General features: G+C 38.7%; 1 pseudogene across 1 annotated transcript; it reads right to left on the bottom strand.

Moving 5' to 3' along the window:
• Positions 1 to 9,313: 9,313 nt before the first annotated feature.
• On the bottom strand, positions 9,314 to 14,110 carry LOC309796305 (histone deacetylase 1-like; annotated as a pseudogene). The gene is made up of 4 exons: positions 14,055 to 14,110; positions 12,518 to 13,870; positions 12,011 to 12,063; positions 9,314 to 9,427 (listed from the first exon to the last, which is right to left on the bottom strand). The product of its transcript is annotated as a histone deacetylase 1-like (transcript).
• Between the last annotated feature and the right edge of the window lie 2,204 nt (positions 14,111 to 16,314).

The raw sequence follows: 16,314 nt of genomic DNA, 5'->3' as shown, positions 1-16,314 counted from the left end.
TCTTTTACTTCTCCTATTGCTGTGGCTAAAACTTCCAAGACTATGTTGAATAATACTGGTGAGAGTGGACAACCTTGTCTGGTTCCTGATCTTAGAGGAAATGGTTTCAGTTTTTCACCATTGAGAACGACGTTGGCTGTGGGTTTGTCATATATGGCCTTTATTATGTTGAGGTAAGTTCCCTCTATGCCTACTTTCTGGAGGGCTTTTATGATAAATGGGTGTTGAATTTTGTCCAACACTTTTTCTGCATCTATTGAGATGATCATATGGTTTTTCTCCTTCAATTTGTTAATATGGTGTATCACATTGATTGATTAGCATATATTGAAGAATCCTTCCATTCCTGGAATAAACCCCACTTGATCATGGTGTATGATCCTTTTAATGTGCTGTTGGATTCTATTCACTATATTTCGTTGAGGATTTTTGCATGTATGTTCATCAGTGATATTGGCCTGTAGTTTTCTTTCTTTGTGACATCTTTGTTCGGTTTTGGTATCAGGGTGATGGTGGCCTCATAGAATGAGTTTGGGAGTGTTCCTCCCTCTGCTATATTTTGGAAGAGTTTGAGAAGCATAGGTGTTAGCTCTTCTCTAAATGTTTGATACAATTTGACTGTGAAGCCATCTGGTCCTGGGCTTTTGTTTGTTGGAAGATTTTTAATCACAGTCTCAATTTCAGTGCATGTGATTGGTCTGTTTATATTTTCTATTTCTTTCTGGTTCAGAATCGGAAGGCTGTGCTTTTCTAAGAATTTGTCCATTTCTTCCAGGTTGTCCATTTTATTGGCATATATTTGCTTGTAGTAATTTCTTAAGATCCGTTGTATTTCTACAGTGTCATTCGTTACTTCTCCTTTTTCATTTCTAATTTTATTGGTTTGAGTCTTCTCCCTTTTTTTCTTGATGAGTCTGGCTAATGGTTTATCAATTTTGTTTATCTTCTCAGAGAACCAGCTTTTCATTTTATTGATTTCTGCTACTGTTTCCTTCATTTCTTTTTCATTTACTTCTGATCTGACCATTATGATTTCTTTCCTTCTGCTAACTTGGGGGTCTTTTTGTTCTTCTTTCTCTAATTGCTTTAGGTGTAAGGTTAGGTTGCTTATTTGAGATGTTTCTTGTTTCTTGAGGTAGGACTGTATTGCTATAAACTTCCTCCTTAGAACTATTTTTGATGCATCCCATAGGTTTTGGGTCATCGTGTTTTCATTGTCAGTGGTTTTTAAGTACTTTTTGGTTTCCTGTTTGATTTTTTCAGTGATCTCTTGGCTATTAAGTAGTGTATGGTTTAGTCTCCATGTGTGTGTATTTTTTACAGATTTTTTCCTGTAATTTATACCTAGTCTCATAGCATTGTGGTCGGAAAAGATACTTGATACAATTTCAATTTTCTTAAATTTACCAAGGCTTGATTTGTGACCCAAGATATGATCTATCCTGGAGAATGTTCCATGAGCACTGAGAAGACAGTATATTCTCTTGTTTTAGGATGGAATGTCCTATAAATATCAATTAAGTCCATCTTGTTTAATGTATCATTTAAAGCTTGTGTTTTCTTATTTATTTTCATTTTGGATGATCTGCCCATTGGTGAAAGTGGGCTGTTAAAGTCCCCTACTATGAGTGTGTTACTGTCGATTTCCCCTTTTATGGCTGTTAGCATTTGCCTTATATATTGAGGTGCTCCTATGTTGGGTGCATAAATATTGACAATTGTTACATCTTCTGCTTGGATTGATCCCTTGATCATTATGTAGTGTCCTTCTTTGTCTCTTGTAATAGTCTTTATTTTAAAGTCTATTTTGTCTGATATGAGAATTGCTACTCCAGCTTTCTTTTGATTTCCATTTACATGGAATATCTTTTTCATCCCCTCACTTTCAGTCTGTATGTGTCCCTAGGTCTGAAGCGAATCTCTTGTACACAGCATATATACAGGTCTTTTTTTTGGTATCCATTCAGCCAGTCTATGTCTTTTGGTGGGAACATTTAATCCATTTATATTTAAGGTAATTATCGATATGTATGTTCCTATTCCCATTTTCTTAATTGTTTTGGGTTTGTTATTGTAGGTCTTTTCCTTCTCTTGTGTTTCCTGCTTAGAGAAGCTCCTTTAGCATTTGTTGTAAAGCTGGTTTGGTGGTGCTGGATTCTCTTAGCATTTGCTTGTCTGTAAAGTTTTTAATTTCTCTCTCACACATTCTCACTCTCATCCACTACTACATATACTCACACAATCACACTCACACACTCACACATAATCTCACACTGATACAGCCACACATTCACACAGACACACAGTCACACACATGACAGACGTCAGTCATCATTGTTGCCATGCAGTGTTCTAGACTGAAGGATATATGAAGAAAATTACAAAGACTCTTTGGAGTTTATATTCTACTGGATAGCAATAGATAACCAAACAAATCATATAAAATCAAGTAGTGATATATATTATGACAAGTTGAGTAGAGTAAAGGAATAAAGTGCAGGAGTGGTATTTTAAGTACAGTGGCTTGGGAGGTTTTCAGAACATTTGAGCAGAGATGTGATATGATCATATTTATATTTTTAAAAATAAATATATGATAAGAAGGACACAATTAGATGATAATCATAGAAGCAATTTTCTGGGCAAGAAATGATGGTGACTTGGACTAGGTGGATAGCAGTGGAAGCTCTAGGCAATGGTTATATTTTAGATATATTTCGGAGATAGAGGGAACAGAACTTGCTGATAGATTAGAAGTGAAGGATTAGAAAAAGAAAGTACCTAAGGATGATTCTAAAGTTGTTGGTTAGAGCAACTGGAATGATGGAGTTACCATTTACTAAAATGAAAAACACAAAGAGAAGCTGATTTGTCGTTGAGGGGAAGGTGGTACAGTGGGAACCAAGGGTTTAGTTTGGACATGATAGGTTTAAGTTGTCTATTGGTCATTCAAGCAGAAATGAAGATTAGGACATAGCACACGAGTCTGGAATTTAGGGAAACTTATTTATTGAGTGTTCATTAATTCATTCAACTAGTAATTATTGAGCACCTCCACTTTGCAAGGCTCTGGAGATTCAAAACCAAAATCAAGTCCCTGCCTTCATAGAGCTTGCATTTTGGCAGGGGAAGGTAGACTATATACAAAGAAATATATTGTATAATATAATGGTAGTAATAAGTGTTATGGATTAAAACAAACAAACATGTGCTTGAAACTACAGTAAGTACCTTGCATTTATTACCTCATTTAAATCCGCATTAACAGTGCTGAGAATGAGCTATTGGTATTATTCCCAGTTTAAAACTGGTGAAAGCAAACCTCTCACAGGCTACTTAGTAAGTTGAGGTTTAATGAATAAATTAGTGAATAACTATTTTAATGTATCTGACTGTACAAGAACACCAAGGCTTCGTTGAATACTGGCATGGATCATTCTATTTTGTTCTCAAGCCACCACGCCTACTTGCCCATGTCTTGATTCTGAAAAGTAGCCACACCACAGCAAATGGGCACTAAAATATCATGAACACCTGAGGTCCTAAAAGTGTATCAGGTTAGAAATGCAACAAATGAAACCATGAAAAGGAAAATTTCAATAGCCCTTCGTATTTGAATGGATTTACAGCTTACAGAGCTTTTGCACTCATGTACAAATCTGCCTGATTTACATAGCTCAGGGTTTTAAATAGGGGTACATTCAGCAAAGGAAACCATTGACAAGATGAAAAGACTACCTACTGAATGGGAGAAGATATTTGCAAATGATATAACCAATAAGGGATTAATATCCAACGTATATAAACAGCTCATACAACTCAACATCAAAAAAACAAGCAACCCGATTAAAAAATGGGCACAAAAACCGAACAGACATTTTTCCAAAGCAGAAATGCAGATGGCCAACAGGCATATGAAAAGATGCTCAACATCACTAATCATCAAGGACACGCAAATCAAAACCACAATGAGATATCACCTCACATCTGTCAGAATAGCTATCATCAAAAAGAACACAAATAACAAATGTTGCCGAGGATGTGGAGAAAAGGGAATCCTCATACACTGTTGGTGGGAATGTAAATGGGTGAAGCCACTGTGGAAAATCGTATGGAGGTGCCTCAAAAAACTAAAAATAGAACTATCATATGACCCAGCAATTCCACTCCTGGTTATATATATATATATGTGGGGGGTGTGTGTATATATATATATAAACACAAACACTAATTTGAAAAGATAGGTGCACCCCAATGTCCACAGCAGCATTATTTACAATTGCCAAGATAAGGAAACAACCTAAGTGTCCATCAACAGATGAATGGATAAAGAAAATGCAGTGTATATATATACAATGGAATACTCAACCATAAAAAAGAATGAAATTTTGCCATTTGCATCAACACAGATGAACTTGGAGGGCATTATGCTAAATAAACTGTCAGACAAAGAAAGACAAATACTGTATGATGTCACATATATGGAATGTAAAAAAATAAATCAAACTAGTGAATATAACAAAAAAGAAGCAGACACAAAGATATAGAGAAAAAATTTGTGGTTACCAGTGTGTGTGTGGGGGCATCACAGGGGTGGGGTAGTGGAAAGTACAAAATATTAGGTGTAAGATAGGCTCAGAGATGCATTGTACAACACAGGGAATATAGCCAATATTTTGTAATAATGTTAAATGGAAAGTAATCTTTGAATATGGTACAAAAAATAAAAAGTAAAAGAAAAACTAAAGTTCAAAAAAATTTTTAATAAAATAAAATAGGGGTGCATGCATAATTTCATTGGTCCTTGTAATACTAGCCTCTGAAAATTGCCAACTAAGCACGGCCTCTTCTCCTGAACTAGAAAGCCCTACACTGAGTACTACTTCATCCACAGATCACACCCACATTTGGAGGAACCCACTACCATTTCCATGGGGGCTGCATTCTCTCCCAGAAACAACTGGTGAGATCAATGTACTGGAGCTTTCAATGTGCCACAGCTGCAGAGTTCTGTGGAAAAATGGAGAAGATCACCTCTCTACCTTTCTACACTGTAATTAGTTAGAGAAGTCCCAGAGCAATACTTCTTGAGTCTCAATATATTACAGGCTCTTTAATGAAATACCCATGCCAGTTTTTGCTGCCAATTCTCTATTTCCTTTGGATGCAGATATAAATCTGTTGGCAGGAGTGGAGGTGGAGTGATGTTCTTTCCCATGGTATCATGTTCCTAAATGGGGGGACATACACTGGAGTAATACCACTGGCCTTTCTCCCCAGGAGGAGGACAGTCTTCACTCAGCTTAACACTTCTTGCTTCTCCCTTTTGGACAGGCCTGCCATCAGGAAGCTAACAGTCTTAGTTCTGCACACCATGAGTTTTACAGATGCACGGCCCCACTGGATGGGGTGTGCTGCATTTGTTGAGTGCTGCCTTTGACTAGGTAACTCTAGCTAATTCTGGGGTGCAGAATTAGGAGGTTCATTCTTGCTGCACGCCTAAACTTTGTTCTCTAAATCCAGCTGTTTTTAGGAATGAAGATGATATTGTTGATCTCCATCTGTCTGAATCTTAGTTCCAAACTGGGGTAGAAAAGAGGTATTACATTTACTGCACTCACCAAATCCCACAAAGTCTATGGGAACCAAGCTGGAGAGAGTTTTGAGTGACAGACTTCCCTTAAAACTACTGCTCTTTTTTGATATTGAGCTGTATGAGCTGTTTGCATATTTTGGAAATTAATCCCTTGTCAGTTGCATTGTTCGCAAATATCTTCTCCCAGTCCGTGGGTTGTCTTTTGGGTTTGTTTATGGTTTACTTTACTTTTTCCTTTGCAAAAGATTTTAAATTTAACTAGGTCTCATTTGTTTATTTTTGGTTTTATTTCCATTACTCCAGGACACAGATCCAAAAAGATATTGTTGAGACTTATGTCAAGTTCTGCCTATGTTTTCCTCTAGGAGTTTTATAGTATCTGGCCTTACATTTAGGTATTTAATCCATTTTGAATTTATTTTTGTATATGGTGTTAGAGAATGTTCCAATTTCATTCTTTTATATGTGGCTATCCAGTTTTCCCAGCACCATTTATTGAAGAGGCTGTCTTTTCCCCATTGTATAGTCTTGCCTCCTTTGTTGTAGATTAATTGACCATAGGTGCGTGGGTTTATTTCTGGGCTTTCTATCCTGTTCCATTGATCTATATGTTTGTTTTTGTGCCAGTACCATACTGTTTTGATTACTGTAGCTTTGTAGTATAGTCTGAAGTCAGTGAACCTGATTCCTCCAGCTCCATTTTTCTTTCTTAAGATTGCTTTGGCTATTTGGAGTCTTTTGTGTTTCCATACAAACTGTAAAATTTTTTGTTCTAGTTCTGTGAAAAATGTCGTTGGTAATTTGATAGAGATTGCATTGAATCTGTAGTGTGCCTTAGGTGGTATAGTCATTTTGACAAAATTGATTTTTCCAATTCCAAAATACAGTATATCTTTCCATCTGTTTGTGTCATCTTCAGTTTCTTTCATCAGCGTCTTATAGTTTTCAAAGTACAGGTCTTTTGCCTCCTTAGGTAGGTTTATTCCTAGGCCTTTTATCCTTTTTCATGTGATGGTAAATAGGATTGTTTCCTTAATTTCTCTTTCTGATCTTTCATTATTAGTGTATAGAAATGCAACAGATTTCCGTGTATTAATCAAAAAATGGGCAGAAGAACTAAATAGATATTTCTCCAAAGAAGACATACAGGTGGCCAACAGGCACATGAAAAAATGCTCAACATTGCTAATTATTAGAGAAATGCAACCAAAACTAAAATGAGGTATCACCTCACTCCAGTCAGAATGGCCATCATCAAAAAGTGTACAAATAATAAATGTTGGAGAGGGTGTAGGGAAAGAGGAACCCTCGTACAATATTGGTGGGAGTGTAAATTGGTACAGCCACTATGGAGAACAGTATGGAGGTTCCTTAAAGAACTAAAAATGGAGCTACCATATGATCCTGCAATCCCTCTCCTGGGCATACAGTAAGTCCCCCACATACAAACCTTCAAGTTGTGAACTTTCAAAAGATGTGAACGTGTGTTCTATCAACATCAGGCATGAGTGAAATTGCAGCTTGCTTTCTATCTCCTATTGCTGATGATCCTTCACCTCTACCACCTCCCACCTCCTTTCCCTCCTCCAGTCAGTAACTCTTCTTGCCTGTTCACTCGATGCCAGCCCCTATATGTCAGCTGTTGTACTATACTACTGTACTTTTCAAGATACTATACTGTAAGATCAAAAATGTTTGCTTTATTTTTTGTGTTTGTTTTTTATGTATTTTTGTGTGAAAAGTATTATAAACCTATTACAGTATAGTACTATATAGCCGATTGTGTTAGTTGGGTACCTAGGCTAACTTGGTTGGACCTACGAACAAATTGGACTTATGAATGCGCTCTCAGAATGGAACTTGTTCATATGTAGGGGACTTACTGTATATCCGGAGAAAACCATAATTCGAAAAGTTACATGCACCCCAATGTTCATTGAAGCACTATTCACAATAGCCAAGACATGGAAGAAACCTAAATGCCCACTGACGGATGAAGAAGATGTGGTATATTTATACAATGGAATACTACTCAGCTATAGAAATGAATGAAATAATGCCATTTACAGCAACATGGATGGATCTAGAGATTATAATAATAAGTGAAGTAAGCCAGATAAAGACAAATATCATATGATATCACTTATATGTAGAATCTAAAAAAAAGGTACAACTGAACTTATATACAAAACAGAAATAGACCCACACACATAGAAGACAAACTTATACTACCAAAGGGGAAAGGGGGGGAGTGATAAATTAGGAGTTTGGGATTAACATATACAAACTACTATATATAAAATAACCAACAAGAACCTACTGTATAGCACAGGGAACTATACTTGATATTTAGTAATAACTTATAAGGGAAAAGAATCTGGAAAAAGTATATATATATACACATACACACACACATATATATATATATATATAACTGAATCACTGTGCTGTACACCTGAAACTAACATGACACTGTAAATCAACTATATTTCAATAAAAACAAACAAACAAAGAAAACTACTGTTCTTCTCTTGTCACTGAATTCTGTTTACTGGGCTGATCAGCTGCCTATAACTCCTTAGAGGAATTAAAGTTTAATGATATTTGCAATGTTTGTTGAGCTCTTCATTTCTTCCTTCCTCCTTTCCTTCAGTAATATTTTATTAAATGCATGTTTTGTTTCAGGCTCTGTCCTGAGCTCTGACAATTCAACAATGAACAAGAGAGACATAGCACCTGCCCTCATGAAGCTTACAGTCTAGCAGTCCAACAGATGTTAATGAAATGATCCCCCAAGTCTTATAATGTATAATATCAACAAAATAAGTGCTACAAGTCCTCTGAACTCTGATATAGTCTGAGGACTCAAGGAAGGCTTCCCCATGGAAATGGCTCTTTAGCTGAGATCTGAAGGATGAGTTGGAGACAACAAGATAGACACAGGGTGAGAGAAAGAGTGTATCTTAGACAAAGGTAAAGAAACAACCAAAGGTCCTATGGTGGTAGGGAGTTAGTGTGTTACTATGTGCCAAGGTTTGTACAAATCTGTTGTTTTAATTCACTCAACAATCACTTCTGCAAAACAGCTAAGCCCCCATTTTACAAATGAGAATATTGAAGCACAGGGGGTTACTAGCTGCATGACATTGAGTAAGTGAATTTAAAGCCAGTATTGAGTGTCTCTAAGGCAGTGGTTCTCAGTTGGACCCCTACCACGCTAGAGCACATTTGGCAATATCTGGAAGCAATTTTAGTTGTCACAACTTTGAGGGGGGCTGGGGTGCACTGCTAGGTTGAGGCCAGAGATGCTGCTATGCATCCTACAATGAACAGGACAGCCATCACAATAAACAATTATCTGACCCAAAATTTTAATAGTGCCCAGGATGAGAAACCCTGGCACTACTGAAATTTGGGTTAAACCCAAACTCTTAACCCTTCCACAGATGTGCCGCTCTCCCTGGAGGCTTCTCAGTCCTTTGTGCAAATAGACTTCTGGTCAGTCAGTTCCAATTAGCTGTACATGCCCAGTAGTGGACACGGATTAGACTTAAGTAGGGACCTCTGCTACTTGGCAATTCTTTCAATGATCCACACCAGCTTTGTATTGTCAGTTCCCTCTCATAGATGAAGAAACAGAGGTTAAATAGCATGCCTTGAGTCTCAGAAGTCACAGTGACAGAGCAACTGAGTCCAGCTCTTTTGAAATTGAATCTGTTATCGTTTTCCTTCATAAGGCAGCCCTTCAAAGGACAAATGCTTAATCTCGGCCTCCTCATGTAAAAGTGGCAAAGGCTGGAGATACAGGTCTGGATCTGGGCTGCAGGGGCGCTACAAAGAGTTTGTCAAATTTAGTGCCTGCATTATTTTTTTAGGAGCTTGAAAATCAGCCCAGTGTTATTCAGCTTGAATTCTTCTCTTGGTAGGCTCAAACTCACACCAGACACACAATCTGCTGTTTGTGTAGAGAATGTATCAGGAGAGAAAAGAATAGCACCCACATGTGAGCATCTGCTCAAAAAAGCCATTTCACCATTAACCATACAACTGAGTGAGAAAAACATCTGTGCCTGCTATTGCAGATGTAATCATAAAACCCAAATGTAGCAATGGAACAAACTGGAAGAGGGGCAGAGGAGAAGAAAAGGGAGAAACACATAGCTTTGTTGTCAGAAAGGGAGGGGTCTCTGGCTGGGCCCCTGCACTGAATACTCTTGTCTTCACCTTTCAGACACCATCTATAGGAAGCAGCAAGATCATAAGCAGGCAAATTATGCAATACAGCTCTAAGGAAGCAATAAACAAGGCAGAGGAATCCCAGAGACTGCAAATCGACAGCAAAAAATATATCTAAATATATGCTGGCGGCATTTCAATGTTAAGGCAGTTGACAGAATCATGGAGCAAGAGACCGTAGAAAATGTCAAATCTGAAGGGCCCTCAGAGATCAACTAGTTCAATCCCCAGTCTTACTCATGAGGAAACTGAGGTGCAGAGAGGGATGTGACTGCCCAAGGTCACACAGCTAGTTAGTGGCAGATGATTCTAGGCAGTTCTGGGGAAACAATTTTTTTTTCAGACCGGCAAGAGAGAAACGTTTTACAAAACTTTACAAATAACTGAGAACATCAGCTTGAAAGGATAACTCTGCTACAGCTATATAAATTTATGCCTTGATTCAGGGAGCCAAAAGCCAATGCTGATCTTTGCCCAAAGTGCTAAGGTGTAATTCTGCCACTCAGGGTGAAACAGAAACACCTACTAGATCTCAGCAACTAACACTGGCTCTACTTCTGCTGGACTGCCAGTTTTAAAGAACCACACAACTTTAATCTGAAGGTGGAAAGAAAGGAAAACCAACCAGGCCCATGGCACCCCAGGCCACACTCCTTTCATTGGCCCATGAAGAATCTGCATCCAGGAAGTCAGGACGCTAGGCTTTGGCTTCTGGTTCTGCCTACAACCAGCTGTATGACCTTAGGACAAATACAGACCACTGAACTTGAACCCTCCAAAAGCTTTTCTCCTCAGGACAAGAGGATAATAAGAAGCAAAAAGAAAGGAGAAAACAGAAATGTATGGGAAGAGGTGGTGGGAAGAAGCAGGGTTGCCCTTTCTTCCTGCCCATCCCCTCAAATGCCAGCCTAACTGTTATGGAGTCCATACAACACCCCTCCTAAATTCAGCCTAGGTTGTATCATTCATTTTATGGCTATTCATGGCCATCTTCTTTCATGAAATATCTGTTCAAATCTTTTGCCCATTTTTATTGGTTGTTTTCTCACTAAGGAGCTGTAAAAGGCATTTATATATTCTGGATATAAGTATTTTGTCTGATATAAGTGTTGTGTATATTTTCTTCTATTCCAAGGTTTGACTTTTCATTTTCTCAACAATATCTTTCAAAGAGCAAGAGTTTTTAATTTTGATAACATTAAATTTATCATTTTTTAAATACTTTTGTGCTTTTTGTATTCTATCTATGAACTTTTCCCTACCCCAAAGTCACAAAGATTTTCTCCTATGTTGTCTTCTAAACACTTTAGAGTTTGGGGTTTTATATTTGGTTCCATTTAGAATTCATTTACATTTATTATCCATTTCGAGGTGATTTTTGTGTATGGCACAAGGTAAAATTTCATGTTCACTTTTTTCCTGTATTGGTATCTGCTTGATCCAGCACTATTTGTTGAAAAGACTATTTTCCCTCCACTAAATTGCTTTGGCACCTTTGATCAATTGGCTATATATGCATGGTATCTTTCACTTTTTAGTAGACCTATCCTTCAAGGACAGTACAAAGGAGGACACGAGTCTACATGTACATTTGCACTAATTCCAACTCAGTGGGACTCAACTCATGAGGTCAGACTGTTTAGGACTTCACAGTTCTGCCCATGGCGAAAGATGGAAGGACAGAAGACCACTTAACGATAGGAATTATAACAGATGCACATGATTGGGACAATCCTTTTTTGCATTTCATATGCATCACATAATTGATTCTTCAAAACCGCCCTGTGAAAAAGCAATTAATATGATCCTCATGATTTGAAGTGAAGCTCTGAGAGTTAACTGACTTTTCTAAGGTCACAGAGCTGGACTCTGAACCTAGACTCTACGATGCCAGAACTATGTTTTCAATCACTGTTTCTATTCATCCTTTTAGCTCCATTACTCTTATATCCATAATTCGATGTGATGGTTCTCACCTGAAACAACCTCTTACTGTTCCCGTCCATTGCAGATGTTGAGGGCTAACTAATAAAACAGTTAATATTGTTGAATACCAAGGATTCAGTCTCTTTGTATATACACATTTTTTAGTGTATAGACATGTACCATTTTATTACAAAGGTTCTCACAAAAATGAAAACAGTATCTCAAAAAGGAAACTAGACTACCAATCTTCACCTTCAGAATTGTGGGAGGACAGAGAGGGCAGGCAGTGTGAGTTTCTTGGCTTACTGGGGGCCAATAGAAAGGTATGAGAACAGAACCAATCTAAAAATGGCTGATGTTACTTTAAGAAGCCTGAAAAGACCAGGGAGTCCCTGAAGATCCAGTCACCCCTTCCAAAATGCTCAATAAGGGCACCTTTTCAAAGCTACTAAGCAGGCACTTCAAGATTTTGTCCTACGGGTGCTTAAGTGTATCCCTTCTAGCCAGACCTGGCACCCGTTATGGTTCAAAATTAAGAATTCAGGAGGGATGGGTGGTGAGGCAGCTACTAGAAGAGCTTCACCTAACACATGTGCCCTGGGCTCAGGGCCCTGGTTCCTGTCTAGTCCCTGAGGATATTTATATTTAATATATTTTTATATAAATACACAGAGAAATAGAAAATATAAAATCTGAGGGGGTGCAAGATAAAGGTGGGGAACTTGGCAAGAAGCCAGAACTGGAGAGGTCTGTTCAGACCCTCCTCCTCCTTGGTTTTCTCCTCTTCTGTGACTTCTTTCTTTTTTTCTGGGTCTTTCTCTTTCTCATCTTCTGTTTTGACTCTCTTGGCTTTTTTGAAGTTGGAAGAGTTCTTGCGACCTCCTTCTCCCTCCTCATCAGAGTCGGAGAACTCTTCCTCACAGGCAATTTGTTTGTCCGAGGAACACAGTGAGATGTGCTTGTCAGGGTCTTCTTCATCCTCATCACCTCTCTCCTCTGGAATGGCATCCTCAGGAATGGCCTGCATTTGGACTCCAGGTATGAGGGTCAGCATTCTCAGGTTCTCAAACAGTCGCTGTTTGAGCTTTTCCAGATACTCATTAGTGTTCTGGTTAGTCATATTGCAAAGACTGATGTGAAATTTGAAATCTGGTCCAAAGTATTCAAAGTAGTCATTGTATGAAAGCTCATTAGGGATCTCCATGTCCAGGGCCACAGCTGTTTCATAAGTCCAGCACCAGGAGACATTATACTGGTGTAGCCACCTCCTCCCAGCATCAGCATAGGCAGGTTAAAGCTCTTCACAAATTCCACACACTTGGCTCGCCCTTTGATGGTCGAATCGAAGCAATCTAACTGATCCCCAGACAGGAAATCAGAGCCACAATGTAAGACGACTGCACTGAGCTGGAACATCTCCATTAATTTGGACATGACCGGCTTGAAAATGGCCTCATAGAACTCGTCAGCAATCCCATCTCGGAGCAGGTAGGTAACAGCCTGATACTTGCCTTTGCCAGCCCCAATATCCCGTAGGTCCCAAGTTCCTGGGAAGTACTCTCCATATTTATGAAAGGACACAGTCACGACTCGGTCTGTGGTATAGAAGGCCTCTTCCACGCCATCGCCATGGTGAATATCAATGTCAACATACAGCACTCTCTGGTGATACTTCAGCAGTTCCAGGATAGCCAAGACGATATCATTGACATTGACGTAACAGAAGTCAGATTCCTTGGACTTCTTTGCATGGTGTAAGCCCCCAGCCCAATTCACAGTGATGTCCATCTGCTGTTTATTTTCAGGGCACTTGCCACAGAGCCACCAGGAGATAGCTGACAGAACTCAAACAGGCCATCAAATACCGGACAGTCCTCACCAACGTAGAATCTCTGCATCTGCTTGCTGTACTCGGACATGTTATCTGGGCAGATGGAGCGCAAGAATTTAATGTAGTCATCAGTGTTGTACTTGGTTCTCTCCTCAGCATTGGCTTTGTGAGGGTGATAAATTTCCATCTTTCAGTCGAGGCCATAGTTAAGGAGCAAATTGTGAGTCATGCAGATTCAGTGAGGCTTCATTGGGTGGCCTTGTCCATAATATACAACATAACTGGAAACTACATCCAATGTAATTTCCAACATCCCCTCACTATATCTCCAGGGAATTCACTCCCACAACAGAAAAATAACCATCACTACTCAGAATTATTGTAAGTCACAGTTCACCTCTTGCACATCGTTACACTTTATGGTGTCAAAGCACATTCACATTCATTTTCTTACTGGATTCTCACAAAAACCCATCGTAGTAGTAACAGACTTTCCCCCTGGTGCCCTGAGTCTGCGCCATCTTGCTCCCCTCCTTAGGTCCCTCTGCCCTCCTGCCAGCGGCTCTGCTCAGCCTCTTTACATATATTAACTCATTCAATCCTCCCAACATCCCTAAATGAGTTGTATACTACTGTCATGTCCATTTTAATGGAACCTGGAACCTCAGGCTCAGTGAGTTTATGTAACTTACTCTCAATCACACAGCTACTAAATAGCAGAGCCAGGATCTAAAGCAATTATTTACCTTCCCTTAAATCTCTTGCTCTTGGCCATTACAATATACCACCCTCTAGACTTCAGGTAGATTGTCCATACAAGATTACACAGGGTAAGGACACTAGTCAGTCATTAATGTGCTATCAAGGCCCACAACACATTGAAAAAAAAAACATGTCACCTTGGCCCTGTCAACACACAATGGCTACTGTGTTTCCCAATTCTGCCTTGTATCTGCCTCTTTTATCACCCAAAGCCATGGGAGGAAATGAGCATTTGGGATGCTCCACAGCAGATTTAGAGTTTCTATGGAAATAACTACCTTCAGAAGATCAAAGGTTTCCATATTATAAAGGGACATCATTTGCTCTATTCTTCTTTAAACTTCAAGAAGAACAATATATACAAAACAATTCACTTTGATAAGCTGGTATGACCTAACCTAACAACATAGAAATTATTCAGGATTTTCCTAATAATCCTTTTATGATTAATCTTTATGGTCTTTAAAAGCTTTCACCAGTGCTCTTTTATTTGGTTTTTCTCAACCTTGCAAGATAAGCAGAGGAGATCATATTATCTCCAATTTATTGATAAAGAAACTAAGAATCACATGGAGATAAGTGACTTGTCCAAGTACACAAAGCTAACATGCAGTGGAGCTAAGATTGAACCCTAGGTCCTCTAATAGCCTGCTACAAAGTTTCAAATTAAAACGCACAAATATTACAATCATTGTTTCTTAATATTATGTCTCAGGATGTTCAGATGGAACATATAACATCACCAAGGTCTCTAAATATTTTCTTTAATAATTCTTTCCTCAAATTATGAGTGTCCCAGTATCACTCTCTGGACACGAGGATAAAGACAGCTGCTCCCATGACCTTTCAAGTGATGTCACTTTAGCAGGCTTTTAAAAGACTGGGCCAAAGAAAAAGATTCCTGAGAGGAAGAACATGTTACCTTGAAGAGTAATCAGTTATGAGAATGGTTTCACTGCCTGTTATACCATGGATTATGCTTTCATTTTTCATATTAATGTTCTTTATGTTTTTCAATTAGTCACGACAAATTACCTGCCCTTCGCCTTGGCAAGGACAGCTCAGTGGGGCTTGGTGGAGTATTTTCCAAGTTCTGTCTGGTGAATTCTTGCTCACATTCTTCTTGAGGCATTAAGATGTAATTTTTTGAATGAATGAATGTGTTTCATTTGACACCATCTCATTCATGTAGGAAATTACCTATTGAATAAGGAATTGGAAATTTTTTCCTTTCTTTCTCTGTAATGGTGCATTGCAAAAAATTAATTTTAGTTAAATATTAAAAAAGAATTGGAACATTAAAGAAAATTAAAATTCATTCAGCATTTCTTAGTCATTCTAACAGAGAGGACTTGTGGCACAGAGCATACAAAATAGCAAATTCTCCAAAATCCATGCCTACCTCCATTTTCCCCTGCCCAGTCTTGGCAAAGTGCTTGCCCCTCCTCTGTACTCCATCCCACTGTCCCCATATTTCCCATATGGCAATACCTGACTAGCTGCATTTTAATCACCCGTTTACTAGTCAGTCCCCACCCCTTACCCAAGCAGGTAAGACCTTCTAGGACAGGAATAATGTCTTAATCAGGACTGAATCCCTAGCTCTTAACACACTGCACAACACAGAAGTACTTAGTAAGTAATGGGTGAATGAAGCCATTGCCTTTGGAAAACATGAATACATCCTTGTTAGCTATAGCCTTATCTCACAAATTAGGCTTTGTTCAGTCTATAATTTAACCATTATGTTGCATTCCCATAATCCTCTATGGGGAGGGAAACCAAATAACTTCTCTGCCCTTGAAGATCTCACAGTCTAGCCAAGCTCTGCCAAATGTTAACTTTCTAAAGACCACATGGTAGCCTCCCTTTAGAGTACTTTGTCAAAAAGCTGCCATTTTCCTTTCCTTTGATGTGTGGCATGGTCCTTAAGATTAGCAAGCTCCTTCAAACACTGCTAGTA

Source organism: Mesoplodon mirus, assembly GCF_964341445.2.
Source record: "Mesoplodon mirus genome assembly, chromosome: X".
In the NCBI taxonomy this organism is placed as follows: domain Eukaryota; kingdom Metazoa; phylum Chordata; class Mammalia; order Artiodactyla; family Ziphiidae; genus Mesoplodon; species Mesoplodon mirus.
The sequence above is the reverse complement of the archived record's forward strand: the minus strand, read 5'-3'. Positions and strand labels throughout refer to the sequence as shown.